Source organism: Oryzias latipes, chromosome 17 (genome assembly GCF_053564925.1).
Source record: "Oryzias latipes strain Hd-rR chromosome 17, Olatipes_Hd-rR_3.1".
Taxonomy (NCBI): domain Eukaryota; kingdom Metazoa; phylum Chordata; class Actinopteri; order Beloniformes; family Adrianichthyidae; genus Oryzias; species Oryzias latipes.
Window position 1 is genome coordinate 12424743 of NC_136253.1, and position 18491 is coordinate 12443233.

Sequence of the window (18491 nt, forward strand, 5' to 3'; positions counted from 1 at the left end):
GAAACATTTGATGGACAGATTCTCCTCAGCCCACTTTCAGTGGTAGGGCTGTGGACTTCTAAGGAGCCCACTCCTGATTGGCGAGAATGGTTGCCATTGAAATGATGATTCAGGTCAACTTGGACCAATCACAGCACGACCAAGTGCATAACAGCAGACAACACATATGTGATGTCAGCATGGAATGATCCAGTCATCATTCCAGTCCAATGTGTGGAAACACTTTGAATTTAGCAAAGACACATGATAATATAGTGTAGTAGAATGTTCTAATAATCTTTCCTTTGGATTATTTGGATGTGGAAAATCAACAGTGGGCTGAACTTTAGGAAACTAAAATGTGAATGGATTTGACATTCATTCTTGTTTACTTGTTTGTTTGTTTGTTTGTTTGTTCAAATATTTAATTTACACTTGATAATCTAGCAAGAAATGTGAGGAATCTGGAAAACTTCACCTGCACTGTTAAGTATCAGGTATTTATCTCTGAGTCACACTAATTATTTTTTTGGCCTAAATATGTCCTGGATCAATTTTAGGTCCGTGAATCGGATCATTCAAAATGAAACAAATCGAATCGGCAACAAACAAATATCAAATTGTTTTGTCAAAATGAACCGTTACACCCTTCTTGTTCATATCTCTGAGTAATAAAAAAAATTAACGGAATTGTTCGTACGCTATTATTTTAATGTATTATAGATATGAAGTTGCTTCTGAGTTCCTCCTGTCAAATTCATGTGTGGAGGTAAGTTCCCGTGGTCAAAAACATAGTATGAGAATTCAAATTTGTTGCTTTTGGTCCACAAAATATCTTGTTTCTTCTGAGCTCACTGCAGACACATCCCTGCTCTGCTGTTGCTTCTCCAACTTTCTATCACCATTAAAGTTTGTCAGATGGAGATTTCCCTAGCAGAGTTGAGGGGAGGAGCAAAAACGGCACACGGGGGAGATGTTCTCGATAAATTAAGATTTGACTGCAGTTCGGCTCAGAGCTGCAAAATTGTCAGCACAGCCTACAAGCTCTACCCCTCCTGCTGATATAAGAAACACAAGCCTTCAGGTACAAACAAGAAGAGACACCTCAGCATCAAGCCGATGCCAAACTTCAGAAAAACGTCACTTCTTGTTTGGTGTGGTTGTATCGGAGGTTGGAAGCGGGCGCTGCAGGAGGAGCTGGGTAATGAAAACACGCATCTGGAGAAGTCAAACGCACCTTTGAGAGGTTTACTCCTGGATTACGCTCCCTGGTGTTCAAAATGAGAAAATTAAACTGCCTTTTTTTTGGAGTTTGTGCAATAATCGCTTTAACAGAAACACTAAAACGTATCTTGAGAGAAGGCTGGTGCGGTGTAATGGTGAGCCAAGCAGGTTGGTGAGTTTCTTTTTTAAATCACAGCTTAAAAAAAAACTAACTTTTCATTCAGTCAGTCAAGATCTAGTCTGATTCATTCCCATCGTATCTTGTAGACACTCCAATCTGCCGTGTGTGGAATTGCTTTGTCTGCTTCATGTTGCAGCTGCTGAGCCGTGCTGACCTCAGACTGCGGCGTTAAACGAGCCCGCCGGAACCCTTCGTTATTCGCCTCATGGAGTAAAACTCGATGAAATGTGTAAAAACCTGTTGGCTCCGCTTCCTGTCCCAGATGATCCCACTTCAACCGTTTAGTTTCCATCCACGAACCAAACCATGCAGATCAGTGCTTGTACAGAGGGGGCGGTAACATGTTTGACTGATTGCAGACCTGAAAATTCAGCCTCCGTTTGAACGTTTGAGAACAGTTTGCAGTTATTCCGCCTCGTACTCTCCAATTTGCAGAACGTGCAGAGGGCAAATCAAGAGGGACGTCTCTAACCCAGCCGAGCTTTAAGCCTCAAAGCCCCCGACGGTTCTGTTGTTACTGTTAATGGAAAAGCTGTTTGCAGCCGTGCAGCTCTTTAAAGCATAAATCTGGAAGTTTTATTTGCAGGCGCCGCTCTGTTTTGCCTGAATAACGGCGCCATTACACCAGCTCATATTCAATGCAGTAAAAGCTGAAGGATGGCGAGCACTTTTCAACCCATTTGACCCCCCCCTTCCATCACCATCACCAGAACTGAATGACAGAATAATTTGACTTAAATGTGATGTTTGAAGATGCTTTTGTTCTGACTGATGGACCCTTTAAATACATTATGAGTTGATTTACCTGTAAAAATGTCTCTCCTGCAAGAAAGATTTTCATTTTACTGACTTGAAATTATTGGATGTTTAAACAATGTTTGTGATTAGCCTTTAATAAAACAGTCAGAATAGTTAAAATGTTTTATTCATTTAAAATAAATATGATTTCACCATAAAATTTTGTTTTTAATAGTTTTTTCTTGGTTTTACATTTTTCTTTTTATGTTATTTTGTGGCCTTGAAAAAATATTAACATTAAACGTATCCTCAAAAAATAAAAGGATCCATAAAACTGTCATCACATATAATTGAGTCACAGATTAACTGAGTTTTCGAGGTTTCATCTTTTGATAAAATGCATCACAGACATTTCTGTTGTTAATGTGAGAAGTGCATGCAGGGGCAAATGTCAGTAACATCATTTCTGATCCAGAAGTCCTAAATGACATCTTAAAGCCTCAAACTTGTATCCGAATATTCAAAACTACTTTTATAGACTATAATTTGTATATATTAAAATTATTTGTTTAATGGAAATTGATAATAAAGTTAAAGGTATATTCTGGTTATGTGGCCTTGATAACTGAAAGGGTTTGAGGTAAGAAGCTGATTCACGACAAAATGTGATCCAGACTAAAAGCAGACAACCATCAGACAATGACTTCATCAAAAGTTTAAACAGGTTAATTAAATATGTTAGATATTAACAAACATGGGGTTGAGATTGCAGCTTAAATGGAAAAATGTTACCTTGAAATTATCCTTAATTTAAATAGAAGAAATACCAAAAAGAAGCCTCCTTTAGTCTAAATAATAAAAATGAAATCCTGTATAACCTTGGATCAAGACTGAGCTGCAGGCCTTTGTCCCTAGGGTTGACCCTCATGAATAATGTCACCCCCCTCCCTCTCAACTCTCCACTCTACTTCAGTCCCTCCTGAGCTCTGAGCGGTCTGATGCTGATGTGACTGATATGCAGGGCGTTCCTGAAGGTTTCTTCACCGGGCATCCTCTAATGCAACTCACCCCCCCCCCCCCCCCCCCACACCACCACCACCACCCATTTCTTTCCCTGAGCTCTCAGGACGAGTCTAGCAGTCCGGACGCAACACAACAAAAGGAAAGGAGGCCGGAGCCGGGGGGAGAGAGGAAAGACTTAAGGAGCTTTCTTATTAGAACAGTGTTTCCCCCGACCATGATTGTCCCACTGCCAACACATTACACCCCCTTCTTCTACACAAATAGAGTACTGCAGAAGAAAAACAACTCAAAGGAGGTTTATAGACAGTTTTCAAGACACACCCACAGAGTTTTAACGTTTTGGCAGCGCCAAAACGTAAAGAAATTTGTTTATTATAACACATATCATTCATGCCTTGTCATGTATCCATGTGTGTGAGCAGGGGAAGAAGTAATGCTTTTCTTTTTATTCTGGTACAAAACTGTTTAAAACGTGTGTTACTCAGCAGCCAATCAGAGCCTCTGGCATAGTTGTATGGAGCCTGCTAGTTGCTGGAGCCCTCACAGTAATGATGTATGTCGGCAAAGGTTTGCCCTTTATAAACTAAAGATGAAATCCCTTTTTCATTTCATTTGTAAAAACAAAACGAAAAACTTAACAAAAGTAACTCTGAAAACAATTACTATTGACTTTAAGTCTATATATAGAAGAGAGTGAAAGTCTTGGAGCCACAGTGAACATACAGGTATTTTCACTTTGTATTGTGAATCTGGACTGATTTACATTAGACTCAAAAACGAATAACTTGGTTTTCTAACAAGACACCATTTGGTTATAAGTGAACTGACCAAGCTCCAACTAATTTACACTTGTATGTATGTCGATTTTAAGGCTCAGCTGTTGGTTCTCTGTTACAGGACAGTCCAGGCTTTAATGCTTGCTGCTGCAGCTAAAAGACTCGGTTGGACTGTAAGGTGGCAGATAGATAGACTCTGTGTTGCCTTATTCAGATAGGAATTCTGTGAGTGAGAGATGGAGTTGAATGTATTCACACAGTCAAAATCCACACTTGTTTTAAATAAAACCCCTCATGTCAACTCCTGCAGGCAAACTCATGCTCTCTTAAGTGGCTGTTCTTTCCCATCATGCCCAGTGTGAGCTGCTCTGTGACCTCAGGCAGTGATACTGATCCTTTTAGGTAAAAGCAGAAAAAAAAGTTGATCTGTCAGGAAAACTGTCATCCGTGTTTTTCTTTTGGATTTCAACTTCAAGGACTTTGTTCCTGCTGAGGACAGAAATGCAGGAACGCACGCCTCATCCAGTGTCAACTTTCATTTTTCATGTGCAGTGAAATAGTTGAGGGCTGTTTTTCCACAGTAAATATGCTGCATTAGCTGCTGCAGCTCATGCAGAGAAGGTCAGTGTCTGATATGTTTTAATTAGCATGCTTTTCATCAACAGGGGGGGGGGGGATTACGACGTGATAACTCGTGTTGGAAGGATGCTGGCAGAGGAAAACATCCAGTCCGCCTCCTGCAGATGCTTCCATCCCGGAGCAGAGGCTTCATCACCATCCTCTCCGATCAGCCGCCGCTGGCTGTGCATCAGCTCTGCTGTCAGCCTCTTCCACCCCCACCCCCCACCCCCGCTAACCGCCATGTCATTTGCATAATTGCAGCCCTACAACTCGGTACAGTATAATCTGTGCCAATATCATGACGGGTGGTGGATTAGCGCAGCAGCTCGCTCACATAACAGCATGTCGGTGCATCTCTTTCCTGTCGGATCCCAGTTTATTCCAGATAGGAGCTCCATCGCATTCCATGGTCTTACAGACATTTTGCTCCGAAAATGCTCCACTTTGAGGGAGCTTCCTTCATAGCTCTCAGCTGTCAACACAACACTTTTATTTCCATAATCTACAATTTGCAGGTTTCCATAATTTGAAATTTCTTCCTCTTTGAAGAGAGCTGTCGCACCTCAAAGTGACTCATCTCCATCAAAGGCAAATTTGTCCTTAGCGAGAAATTGTTCATCTGACATCCGAACACAGGAAAAAAAAAAACGTCTGCATCTCCTTGTCATGAAAAACAGATGTGACGAAGCAGAAAAAATATTAATTTTCTCGGCCCAATGCCGCTGGCGCTAACAGAAGTTTCACTGCCGTTTTCTGTTGGATGTTTTCATTAGAAACCAAGACCAAACCAGCTAACAGGTTCTTGCAGCTCACTCAGTAAAAGAGTTCAGTTTCTGCATCCTTGGTGAAGATACCACAGGATTCATGGAAAATTAACAGCAAGTTTTGGTCAAATACAAGTTAGATACAAGTTAAATTAAATAATAATTGTTTTTTTTTTTAATTGTCCTTCTGAGACCAGAAAGATCCTCTTCACAAACATGAAAAAAAAAACTTTTTCTGCACCTTGGTGCTCCACAGACAACAACCATCAATAAGTCCTGAGAAACACAAACTGTGTGCTCAGTTGGTGCTGAAACTACATCTTGTCCTGAACTTGGTTTTCAGTAAACCTGAACGGGTTATGCCATTTGTTGGGGTTGTCCAGGCCCATAGAAGGTCATAGACCGGTGCAGCCGCTTCTTAAGGGGAGTTCAGGTGGGTCTTGCAGTTCCCTTGATGCTCATGTGCATTACGCCACACTCCAGTCATTAGTAAGGTGTGCGGCACTGGCTCCTTACTGACCACGCACAAATGATGCATGAACAGAGTGTTCACGTGATACGTGAGTGCCTGTAGGACACCCTCAGGATTCCCACACAAACTGTGCTCTGATTGTCTAGTCCCCAGCTTATGGAAAAAGATAAAAATCCCTACAACATGCCTACGTCTTCATTACTACCTGTCACTCGCAGCATGTCTGTAGGAAAAAATGTGGATGAAAAGTTTTGATCTATGGGCTCACCAAGAGGCTTACGACTCTGATATTTTGTGTGGGTCACTTTTATTTTTACAGGTTTGCCCATTTAAAATACGCTTCAACTTCACTTCAGCTCTATGAAACTGTCATCCAAACCTTTGAGTTTAAGAGCTGATCATCCTCTCCATCCTCATAGCTTGTATCCAACATCCATCTGATGTGGGGATGAAAAAAAAGTTTTCAAACATTGAAATAATGTTTGAGCCAATTTAAAAAAAAAAGAGTTCAGAGCTGCACAAACAGAATTGGTTTTAGCTTCAAATGATGAAGTCCATTTGAAGAATTGGACTCCTTTTTAAAGGTAATCATCAAAAACATGGAGGGCTAATAAAGAGAACCATGCAAAATGTCTCAATATTCAGTTTGACAGAACCACAACATCCTAGTCGACAGCTTGAGCAGTGTCCATGTGAAACATTTGACAACATTTGAGCCTTTGAGTCTAGATCTGCAGTAAACTGCTGTTTTTGTGCTGAAGCACAGCTTTTTCTGTGGAAGCCTCTTCAGGGATCCTATTGTAGAGCCATGCTCGGACTAAGGGGGGAGATTTTGTCTCTTCTCCGGCTGTTTACAGCCTCCCTGCATGTTGGGACTGTTTACGAACCTCGTGGTTGCTGTTGTCAGAAAGCCCTGCTGCCTCCGAGAGCCGCAGAGATCCAACAAAGAGGCTTTCAGCCTCACGGCAGGACCACGCTTTGCAATCCGCGGTTATGAAACCGGCTGCTTTCGAGCGGCTGTCACAAAGTCAAAGGGAGCTGACAGCCGAGCGGAGGAGCCATCTTGCCTTTCTGCATCGTCCTGCATTTGCATTTTCAATTTCCAGCTCTCAGGTGGTTTTGTCCTGCAGCTTTGCCCTTTTAAGTTGTCTGTCAGGATCGTTTTTCCCGTTCTGCTTCGCGGTCTCCAACCTCAGCCTCTCAGAAACCAACCAATCACATAAATCTCACAGCCTGCATGTTAACGGCCCTGCGGAGAGCCAGGATTTCTCACCCGGCTATCGATTCTTGAGGCAGCGTCGCTTGACAGGAAGTGAGTTTTAGTTTGAGATATCCTCCTCCGCTCTGGATGGCGAAGGGGAGATTAAGCTGCCGAGATGCTGCAGATGAAAAGTGTCCGGCTGAAGTCGGCACGGCGCGAACAAACTAAAGCTCTGAAAGCACTGAGTCACTGTGACAGACAAGTAAAAAACAAAGACGAGTGGGAGAATCCACTCCAACAATTCAGCTCCTGGTTAGTAAACAGGCAGATCTGAAAATACCCCCCCAAAAACCTTGTTCCGTATGCATGAGCTGTAAAATATTTTTGCTGTTGGACTCTAAATTAATGACAGACAAGTCAGCTAAAGTAACTGGATCATTAACCAGAGGTTAAAACTCTAAAATGAGATGTGTGTCATCCAAAATCAAAAATACAGCATTTATGCAGCTTTGTAGTTTGTTTCTCAGGCCTGTGATTGGCTGGTTTAGTGTGTGTGTTAGTCTGGGGGCAGTGCTGGCAGCGCAGACTCTTCCTGGAAGGGGCTGTTCTCACTTTCAATCAATTGGCCTTCCTTGTTCAACAAATTTCAGTATGAACTCAGCGCAGCTAGGACTCCTGGTCTATCTAACACCTTAAAGCCCAATCTGTTCTTGGTCAGAACCTTTTGGCCCATCTGTCCACACAAGTCTCCCTTTTGATCTAGAACTTTCTTCAAAAATTCGATCAGCTTTTGAGGTTGTTGGTTCTTCACAAAAGCAGCTCTGGAGTCTCATCAAACCTGATCATGATAATCACCCGGGTCCTAAACTGTGAGCCGGGGCGCTGACAGATTTACAAGTGAGCTACTTTTTCAGCCTCCAGCTCTGGCCCCCACCTCCTCCCCATCACCACACTGAATGCTTTTCCCCAAAGAGTCGCTGATGCGAGACTAATCAGGTCCCATTCCAATTCCAGGCACAGCAGAGGACTCTAGACTCGGTCCATGAGCTCACACAGTAAACCAGCAGGTGATTTGCACTTGATGCATTTTAATTGTTGCACACAGAGATCCTGAGCTATGTGTGTTTTGTGAAATACATCCCCACCCCCTCCATTCTGCAAGGCCCGACTCTGAAGCAAATGGAGCCTTCAGATGCGTCTCTGGGTTAAAGAGAAGCCGGCCCGATCCGGCGGCTCTCCGTGCATCCACAATCAATGGCAGCAGAGACCGAGCCGAGCACCGAGGCGGCTAATGGCTCCACAACAGAGCCTGCAGAGAATTCGAGCTCCTGAGGCTCACAGACACAAAAGCTGAGCAAAAAGAGAGAAGGTTGGATGGCTGCACACATGCATACCAACAAACACAGGCGGGATGATGTACAACGACTGCAGAATTCAGAACGGAGCCCTGAATTATGAATGCTGCTGCTGAAGAAATACTGCGCCAATCAGTTCCTGAAGGATGAAGAAATGCATGTGCAAAGCTTTGTGGGATATGGCGTCCCAGCGAATCCATCATACAGTAGCTGCTTTGCAGTCAAAGACATGAAGGTGATGAGTCTGCACCAAACCAGAAGATGAGCACGAAGAATGTAAAAGTATCTGTGAAAAAAAGTGCTACAGATCTGTTCTCATAAGATGTGAATGTGCTTACAGCTGCAGGGTAACAGGGCTCATGTCACATTTCATCTATCACAATGAAACACAACTAAGAAGAAAGCAGGAAAAAAGTAACTGGAGGTGCAGAGCAGATCTGTTAAAAACAGTTTTGTTGTGTCTGCAGGATTCTGTGCAGCTTCAAACAAGTCCTTCAGATATAAGGAACATACCAAGAGGAGCTGAGAGAGGGTTGCCTAAACCTAACCAAACAACTTAGCAAACCCTAAACCCAGCCAAACCTTTAACAGCGCTTTAACCTAACTAGACAGATTATAAACCCTAAACCTAATAAGATCGCAAAGTCTCAACCCAACCAGACAAAGGCTACAGCCTAGTTTAAACCTGGCAATTTACAAGATCTTAACCAGACCTGACCTGCAGTGAAGAGAACCAAATAGAATTTATTTTTAAAGACTTACTGCAATAATCTTCTTATCTAATGTAGAAGTGTTCCCAGTGGTTTTTAAATTATGATTATGCTGTTTTTAGCCTGAAAAAAAACTATTGTTTTCGAGGACATAGTTTCTGCACAGCAACAGTAGTTCATTAGAAATTCATCACAGCGAGACCGTTGGTGCGGAGTAATCCTGCCCTTTAGCCATCATCCATCTGTTTACACTCTCTCCCGCTGCAACAAAAATGGCGAGCAATATTGGAGCTATCCAGCCCAACAGTATTGAGCCAGATGCCAGCTCAGACGAGGCAAACAAAGACATTCATGGATCCAGTGGCCTACCAGTGGATGCATCAGAATGGAGCGGAGCTTGTGACTTGCTGATTGTAGCACATTTGTCACACCTACACACTTTTTCCAACTGCATTTTTGTGTATGTTCCTGATTCACAAAAATTTTAATAAAGAAATTCTCAGAAATGTAATATTTGCCCTACATTCATCATGAGAAAAATGTCAAAAGAACGTGTTAAAAACACCAAAAGCAAAGTTTAATTGGAGTGGGCCTTGAAGCACTTTGAAGTACAGAAACATTTAAACATACAAACTATATTTTCTTTAATGAGTTGTTATCGTGGGTAAAATGTATAATTTCAGTTTTTTTTCCAAGACAAAACAACAGCTGGGATAGGCTACAGCATCCCTGTGACACTGAAAGGAATTTGGAAAATGGATGGATGGATGTTCAAATACAAAACTAACATTTCTACAGATAATCTCTGACTCTGAATAAAACTTTGAAGTCACAAAAAATGGGAAATATATAATATATTTTAATTTTGCAAATCTTTATTTGAAATGATTTTCTGAGATGGTAACTCTTGTGAAAGAATTCATTTATGTTTTTTTCGCCATATTTGGATCACTTGTGCTATAAACTTGAGCTAATCGAAACCAAACATCAGGATGAGTCATGTTGAGTTTGTAAAGCTGTGAATGGTTCACAAACTATTTAGGTCAAGAGAATTGGGTTTTAGCATAGAATGAATAAAAGTAAATCCAATAAAATTACTAGTAATTAAAAATTAAAACCCTTGAAGAACACAAAGTGACTTTCATTTAAATGCAATAATTGAATGTCTTTTCATTTAAAGAAAAAGGAAGAAACTTTAACTCTAATAAAGACTGTGTTCACACCATCATTGATTGGGAAAATAGTTTATTCTTCCATGGAGGAACTGTTTTATATATTTTTTTTAGATTTCCTTCCCACATGGTTGATGTCTTCTTTCAGAAAAGCTCTTTCAGCGCCGGTCCTTTTTCAGACCCACATTAAAGCTCGACTCTTTGTCTTCCGGCGACAGAAAACCCTTTTCACAGCTTGATTTGAGAGGAAAGGCTTTGCAGAATAAAGGAAATGTTCTGAGCGGCAGTGAAGGCGGCGTGGCTAACGGGCACAATGTGGCTATCTGGATGTGTGGTCATGCTTCTCTCAGACAGCGAGGCTGAAAAACAAAAAGGACGAGCTGCTCGGATGCTGACGCCACAGTGTGAATGTGTGAGGGCGGCGAGGCATCTTCTCCTGCCACCATGTTTCCCACATCCCCTGCTTTAAATAGGGAGGAGGTGTCAACATGGCTGCTGTGAAACTGTTGTCTATTATTTAACTCTTCATCAGTTCAAGATACAATCCCAGAAGACAACGGTGCTTTAAGAATCTGTAAAATTTCATATAAATTTACTGGAGGTGAATGTTCTATTGCTGAATAATGTAGGATTATCTATAATTTATTAGTATTACAGAATGCAGGATTTTTCCAGAAAGCTAATTCTCATAATTAAAAAAACTGTTTTTTTAATTATTATTATTTTGCAATGTAAGGCTTTATGGCCTCTTTTCAATTAAGACTTTTTTGTTTTTGTTTTGAGGCTTTGGATCACCTGTTTTGTTATTCAATGTTATTTTTTTATGTATTCGAACAAATGTAAAATAGAAAAGTGGGTGTAGATGAATGAATTTTAATAAATTATATCTATGGTTACAAAATAATTACCATGCAGGTTCTTATGTAACAATGAATGATATAAGTAACTTCGCAAAAATATTTTGTGAATTTATCTCTAAAATCATCTTTTTCCTGCACGCCCTTTGGAGTATTAGACACCCAGATTGGATTTTTTTTTTTTTCAGGATTCAGGGTGTTCAAAAGTCAAATCTCTCTTTAATAATGCAGGAGCTGTTTTTATTGTCTACCGAGTTTGAAGCTGCTGTCAGAAAAAGCAGACTAAGAGCAAAATGTGAAAGAAAATGCAGACTTTTTTGTGTTTATTTTTCTTTACAAATACATTTAGAGCTGGAAAACTCCTGCAGGATTTGAGTAAACACAGCAGCTCATCAGACCTCGGGATGGTAAAACATCCTAAACCCCACCTCTTGTTTCCTTGCTGAACTTCCATCCTCCATGTGCCTCTGGAGCATGAAGTCAACTAATTAAAGAACATCTAAAGCCCTGGGTGTAAACCTGTAAAACTGAGTGATTTTTCCATTCAAGTTTAGTATTTATTTTTTTCCGAACAACAGCAATGTGCTTTTGGCTAGCTAGCCGTTCAAGGTTGCATCCTCCCCATGGTTGATATGGAAAAAAACAACACCCTCCCACATGGCTCATTTCTCCAAAAGCGTAGGTCATAGATTTTTGTGAACACAGTCCTTCACACATCTAAGAACAGCTCTTAGCAGATTTGACCACTTTCTGAAAATATTATGAACATCTCAACCAAAAATGAAGCTAAAAATACTTAATCGTCTAAAAAGGCATCGATTTAAAACTGCTGTTTTTACATTTATTACGGTTAAAGTCCCACTCGGGTCATTTTTTGATCTATTTTTTAGTGGACCTTTAATTACAATTATGGCATTTTTAGCCAAAAGCAAAATACCTGTCGTTTTCTATCGGACATAGTTTCTGCAGAACAGCAGGAGTTCATTAGAAATTCACCTGAGTTGTGGGTGAGACTGTTGGCGCAGAGTAAACCCACCCCAACTTCCCATCATCCATCTGTTTACACTCTCTCCAGCTAGGTTATAGCACCACACACCCCATTACAGCTGCAAAAAAATGGCGAGCAATATTGGAGCTATCTAGCCATACGGTTTAGGTAGATGCCAGATGCCAGCTCAGACCATCTTTTTCATCGTTTTTCTAAATATGGTATTTAGTTTTCCAAATGAATTCTGCAAATCCCACTTCCTATTTCCAAAGAGGATGACCGATGAAAGCAAATGACGTGACGTTGCCTTTTGGAACTAATTAGATCAAAAAAGGACAATGTTGACAAGTCCAGCCCCGTTTTTGCTTTCAAATGATTTTGTTCTATATAAATGTACAGTATGTTTACTGAACTTAAAGCCGTAAGTAGATCATTTGAAGAACTCAAACAAGAGGATGATGTGACAAAAGGTTTAATTAACTCCAGAGTGGATAAGAAACTGCTGAAAACCCTCTGCGGGGAGAGAAGGACCTAAAGGTCAAATCATGTTTTCCACACTCTTGTTTTAACCTTAACTGGAGCTCTACTTGTTTCATCCTCCTCCTCCTCTCTCATGGTTTTTGTTTGTACTGAAAGAAACAATTGTCGTGTTTTTGCTGCAGACTGTAAAGCTGTAAACTGAAACCAAAGCAAAGCTTTGAGGAGATGAACCTTTCGGGGAGTTTTATGTCTTTAATCGGGCAGCAGACTGCCGGCGCAGCTGCTCTGAAGCTGACAAATGAAGCCCTTTGCACTTCATGAAACTGCCACCCTCCTCCGATCTGCAGGACCATAACACACACCACACAAATGAACACAACGTCACGGAAATCACTTCCAGGAAGGAAGCTAAACTGTTCTTCAGATCTGACTCACAATGCGAGTCTGCAACCATGTGGGGTCTTCAAAGAACAGCCGAGTCTATTGGAGTCTTTTTTACCCGTTAGACAGGTGAAGGAGTTAGATTTAAAACCCTCAAGGTGATTTGACTGTATCTGCTGACTCGGCTGGTTTCTCTGGTAATTTGTTCAGCAATTAATGAAAACTATTGCAGAAATGTTCTTCTTTTAACTAATGACATCATCCTTTTTCTTTTTGCAAGCTAAGCAGAAACCAGTAAACATGAGTCTGAACATCCGATAAGCGTGTGTTTGGACATAGATTCTTTATTCAGTCAAATGAATTCCACTGGTTCTGGCTGTTTTCTTAGCCACTTCCATAAGGTTCTATTGCTTAACTCCATACACTCAGAGCTAAGTTGGTGCTGCAACAATCCATCGTTAAAGACTGTCGTTGGGGAATTAAACTGAACTAAATTGTGCTTAGTGCTTAAAAAACTTCCTGCTTACATCATTCCAAACATGTCGTGACTTCCACAGGAGGACAAACATCAGATTATGTCTGTTCATTCACATTTTTTATTAGTGTAAAGAACTCTAAAAATTCAAACTAATTAAAAAATTCAAGGTAATGACCACATTCCTAAAACACACCTTCTTCTCCTCAAACTTCGATTGTTTCTGTGGAACATTAATTTTTTTCGATGGTTTGAACATTTTGATTCTGTATTTCGAAGCATCCTTTAAGCAGATCCCTCCAATTTTCATCTGTTTACAGAATCAGCGCTTCCTTCCTCCGGCCCAACAAGGTGTCAGTGCCTGCAAGAATTAGTTAAGAGACCCAGGAGCCGGATCTGGAGAAACGAAGGACTGAGTCACCAAACTAGAACACATCTGGTGGAAAAAGAGGCTGAAGTGACTGACAGTCCCTCAGGAGGTTCCTGTGTCAAACCAGTGACTGAAATTGTCTTTGTTCCCAACTAAAGATTAGAGAGAATCCTGCTAGCATCAAACACAATAAGACATGACATTCCAGCCCTCTTTCAAAATAAAAGCAGACAATTTGTTCAGTTCTGGAAAAGATGAGATGTTCTGATCTTTGAGTTCCTTCTTTTGCCACCCATGAAGTGATCTGCTAAATGACTTCAACATCCCTTCAAGGATGACGGAACCAGCTCAAAAGCCTCATGTAAAACGACGTTTATCTGGAAAAAATCCGTGGATGGATTTTTTTTTGAATATAGTTCTTGTACTCCTGTAGCAATTTTTCATTTGTACGATAACACATTTTTTAATGCAAGTTCCACTCCACCTAGTTGTATTTATGTTAAAGTTGATAGTTTGAAGCGTAACCACGTTGATCTGGCGAGCTACGGCCAGAGAAACACTAGAAACAAGTTCCAAGTGTCAACATAAACTTGTAATACCCTTTCAGAAATAAGGATTTCAATTAATTAAAGGCCTCACACATTTACGTAGACTTTTCATTGGAAGTGGTCGCTTGAACAAATATTGCCGAGGTGGTGTGAAGCTTAAACGTGGCTATGGATGCTGAGATGGTTCAAAACCTTTGAGATCTGATTCCCACACTGTGTCAAAGAGTCCAGCAGGCAGGTTTTCTCCACTGATTCCATTCAAATCTTAATTTGCACATGTAATACATCATAAAAGTTGAGAAGCAGCTAAAGGCTTCTTCAATCCTTTTCATGGAGAATGCCTTTTACCTTTAAACAGGTAAACTGCTACTCAGTCAATAAAGCGATGAGTACGAAGAGGAAGCACAGGAAAGAAAACATCATGGAACATCATAAAAAAAGGAAAGGAGGTGTTTGACCCCTAACCCACACCTGGGAGTGTTCCTGCAGCGAAAGTCATCTGATAAAAAAATGATTTCAAGAGAGATCAAAGAGACAGATCACTTCCAAGGCTGCAGTCAGGCTGCATTAAATGTACAGGCGGAGGCAGGGCTTAATCTCAGGCTGCAGGTGAGGAACATCCACTCTGAGGTGAAGACAGTAGGACCATCTGACTGTAGACACACCTGCATCCATGCAGCCTCTCAGGCTTTTGGTCTTTACAAGTGTCTCACAAAAAACACAGTCAGACTTTTTTTCTCAGGACGCCTCCATTTCACAGCTGACAAACCCCAGTGATGCCAGGAAACAAAAGAGTTCAGTCACATTACTTCAAGACTGCCTCAGGTTCTGATCTAAATTGAAGATTTTAAAAGATTTTATTTTTTTGGTTTCTGGAGGAGGAATCCAAATATTCTGACTCTAAAATACAACCATGCGAGGGGGACCTGACTGCAAACAAGATAGCATCTGATTCCATCAGCTGGAAAAGGAAATTATACAATTAACCCTAACCCAAAACGATTCAGATTTGTAAAAAAAAAAACATTAAGCTTAAACTGGGGGGAAATATGTTGTAGGGTTTTTGGGGTCTCCGGTTAAAATAATGTTTTATGGAGTGATATGAGGGGAATTCTGGTTCTGGCCGTTGGAGGCTGCAGCTACTCTTGAACCATGCTGGCATGAATCCATCAACTACAATTACTCTCACTTTTAAAAACCAAATTCTACATAAACAAGTTTTAAATAGTTTGAAATTTGGATTTAACTCAATGTCAACACCATCTCATTATGTGCAATGTATTCACATCAATGTGCAATATAGTAAGTGCAATGTATCTCTGCCGTCATGGGCATAACTGTTTTTTGTTTTGTTTTAACTACTACCTCTCTGTGGAAATTTTCTATTTTCTATTGCACATTTTGCACCTTTGTACATTTTTTGGTACTTGGTATATTGTATTCTTCATTTTTGTGAAATTATATTATTATTTCTGTGAAATTATTTTCTTATGCATGTTAGCACTGAATAGTGAGCGGCTTTTTTTTCATATCATTGTATATGTATGATGCAAATTGTACATGTGCACAGTGACAATAAAGGCATTCTATTCTTCTATTCTATTCTAATAGAATCATTTGAGCTACAATAAAATGCAATTTAGATTTTCATCTGTGTTCAAGTAAACTTTCGAACACATAAACAGTTGGACCCTTTTTTCTGTTTGAGAGCTAAAGACTGAAGATTTGTTCCAGAACTAACTCTGGTTAGCTTTAAGCACTTTGAATTGCTTTGTGTATGAATTGTGCTATACAAATAATCTAGCCTTGCCTAAAGTGAACCAAATGTGTTCAGTCTGATTACACCCTCATATCTGCAAAGACAAAAGAGACTTGTTTTTGTTGATTACTACTATTTTAGAATAATGTGTTTTATTCTATTTTAATCTAAATTACTTCATTTTAAAATTTTACTCAAAAGTTATTTTCTCATTAGAAATTTGTCAATTGACTGGATTTTAAATCCATGGGACTAAATTCAGCAGTCATTTACTGCTGTAATTCAAACACAGTTCAGACTCACAATGAACTATGACACAACGAAGCATCCATGGTTGCCGCTGTGACAGACATTAACCCTAGTGCTATCTTAGATGACCCCACCCTTCCATTGACGTGTTCTCCCTACCATGACAAAAGTGGATAAAGGTGGAAAGATTTCATGTAATCCATGGACACCAGTGAAGATCACAAATCATTGAAGAAAAAAGGTTCAGAGCACTGTCTAGTGGGTCTAGATGACCCAACTCTCAACGTTAAAGTGCCTAGGATAGCACATGGGTTAAAACAAAAAGACCCTGTTCAGCCCGTGTGGATTTCCTGAAGTCAATCATGACGCTATTTTTTATAAATAACTGTCGCATTGACAGGACTAAATGAGAAATCGCACAGACTGTACAGACTGACACGAGGCTCATGTGTATGCGTCAGTGTTTAAGCTGACTACTGAAAATCTGTTTTTCCCATCAATTTTAAACGGCTATTTTATTGTTGCTCACATCCACCTTTTTCTCTCCAATATTATTTACTTCAATTCAATTTGACTACAAACTGAAGCAGCGATGATGGAACCAGGAAATGTGTTTCTTTTCTAATAAATGCTTCAAATCTCCTCTGGAGACTCTAAATGGATGACTTTCAATAATGTGGCTGAAAAACGTGTCCTACAGAGCTGTCACAATATTTGTATGACCTCGCTGCTTCAGCTGAGGCTTTTAGCAACAAATTTTAGAGTAAAATATCACAATTTACTACAGCATTAATGACTTTCAAAGACCTGCTCCAATAAAAATCATGTTTTGGGTGTTTTTAACATGTTCTTGTAGCAAGTATAAAACTGAATTTCTAAGTATTTCTTTAGCCAAATCGATGTAAATCAGGAGCAGATGAAAAAATGCCTTTTGAAAAAGCTTGTAGTTACGTACAAACTGCAATCAACAGACCAGAAGCTCCCTGCTCTGATCCAAATAGATCCATGTACGTCTTGTTTTCCTCGTCCAAACTGGCATCTGGCTCAAAACTGTACGGCTGGATAGCTTCATTGTTGCTCAGCATATTTGTTGCACTGGTTAATATTAGGTTGGGGTTGTGAGGGGCTGTAAGCGGGCGACTGTAAACAAAGGGATGATAGGAAATGAGGGCAGGCTTACTTCATGCTAATTGTCGTACCCACAACTCAGAGGCAGACTTAATAATAATGGATTGGATTTATTTGCGCTTTTCAAGTCACTCAAAGCGCTTACATTATGTCCATTATTCATTCACTCCTCATTCATACTTGGTGATGGTAAGCTACGGTTGTAGCCACAGCTGCCCTGGGGCAGACTGACAGAGGCGTGGCTGCCATTTCGCGCCTAAGGCCCCTCTGACCATCACCGGGATCATTCATGCGCATTCACACACCAGTGGAGCCACACTGGAGGCAAGGAGGGTGAAGTGTCTTGCCCAAGGACACAACGACATTTTGGCTGCTTTGAAAATAGATCAAAAGATGAGCGGAGTGGGACCTTAAGATAGAACAAAAAGTGAAATTTGGAGTATCAAGTTTATCTTCCATTCATTTTGCTTCTGTGCCTCTCTCTCACATGAAAGCAACAATAAAGGAATAACAGAAAAAGAAGGATGCACATTGGAGCAGTGGTTAGCGTTTTGAAACACAACACCAATGGGGGACCTTTCTGTGTGCAGTTTGCTCCCTGTGCATGCGTGTTTTTTTTTCCAGGGACTCCAGCTTCCTCCGTCCACCGTCCAAAAACATGCTTCATAGGTTAGATGGTTACTCTAAATTGTCCGTAGCTGTGAATGTGAGAGTGCATGGGTGTGTGATTTGTGACAGACTGGTGACCTGTTCATGATGTCCCCGGCCTTTGCCCGCAAGTGGCCATGATAGGCTCCAGCAGCGCAATGAATGTTTTATTGAACATGAGAGCTAACACTTCTGCTCTAACATGCTGCAGCTGAAACACAACAACAAAATAATTAAAAATCTAAATGCTCCTCTAAATGCAGAGTAGCGTGCTCCTAGATAAAAAAGATCAACTGAATCGGATCATTTGGGATCCACGATGACCTGCTGCAGACAGTTTTACATCTGCATCTCTGTCCTGACAGACGAAGAGCACCTTTACGGCACGTTTT

General features: G+C 40.5%; 1 protein-coding gene across 1 annotated transcript in view; it reads right to left on the reverse strand.

Moving 5' to 3' along the window:
• The window catches only part of tmeff1a (transmembrane protein with EGF-like and two follistatin-like domains 1a), a 92103-nt gene that overhangs the window by 63518 nt on the left and 10094 nt on the right, over positions 1-18491 (reverse strand). The window lies entirely within an intron of this gene.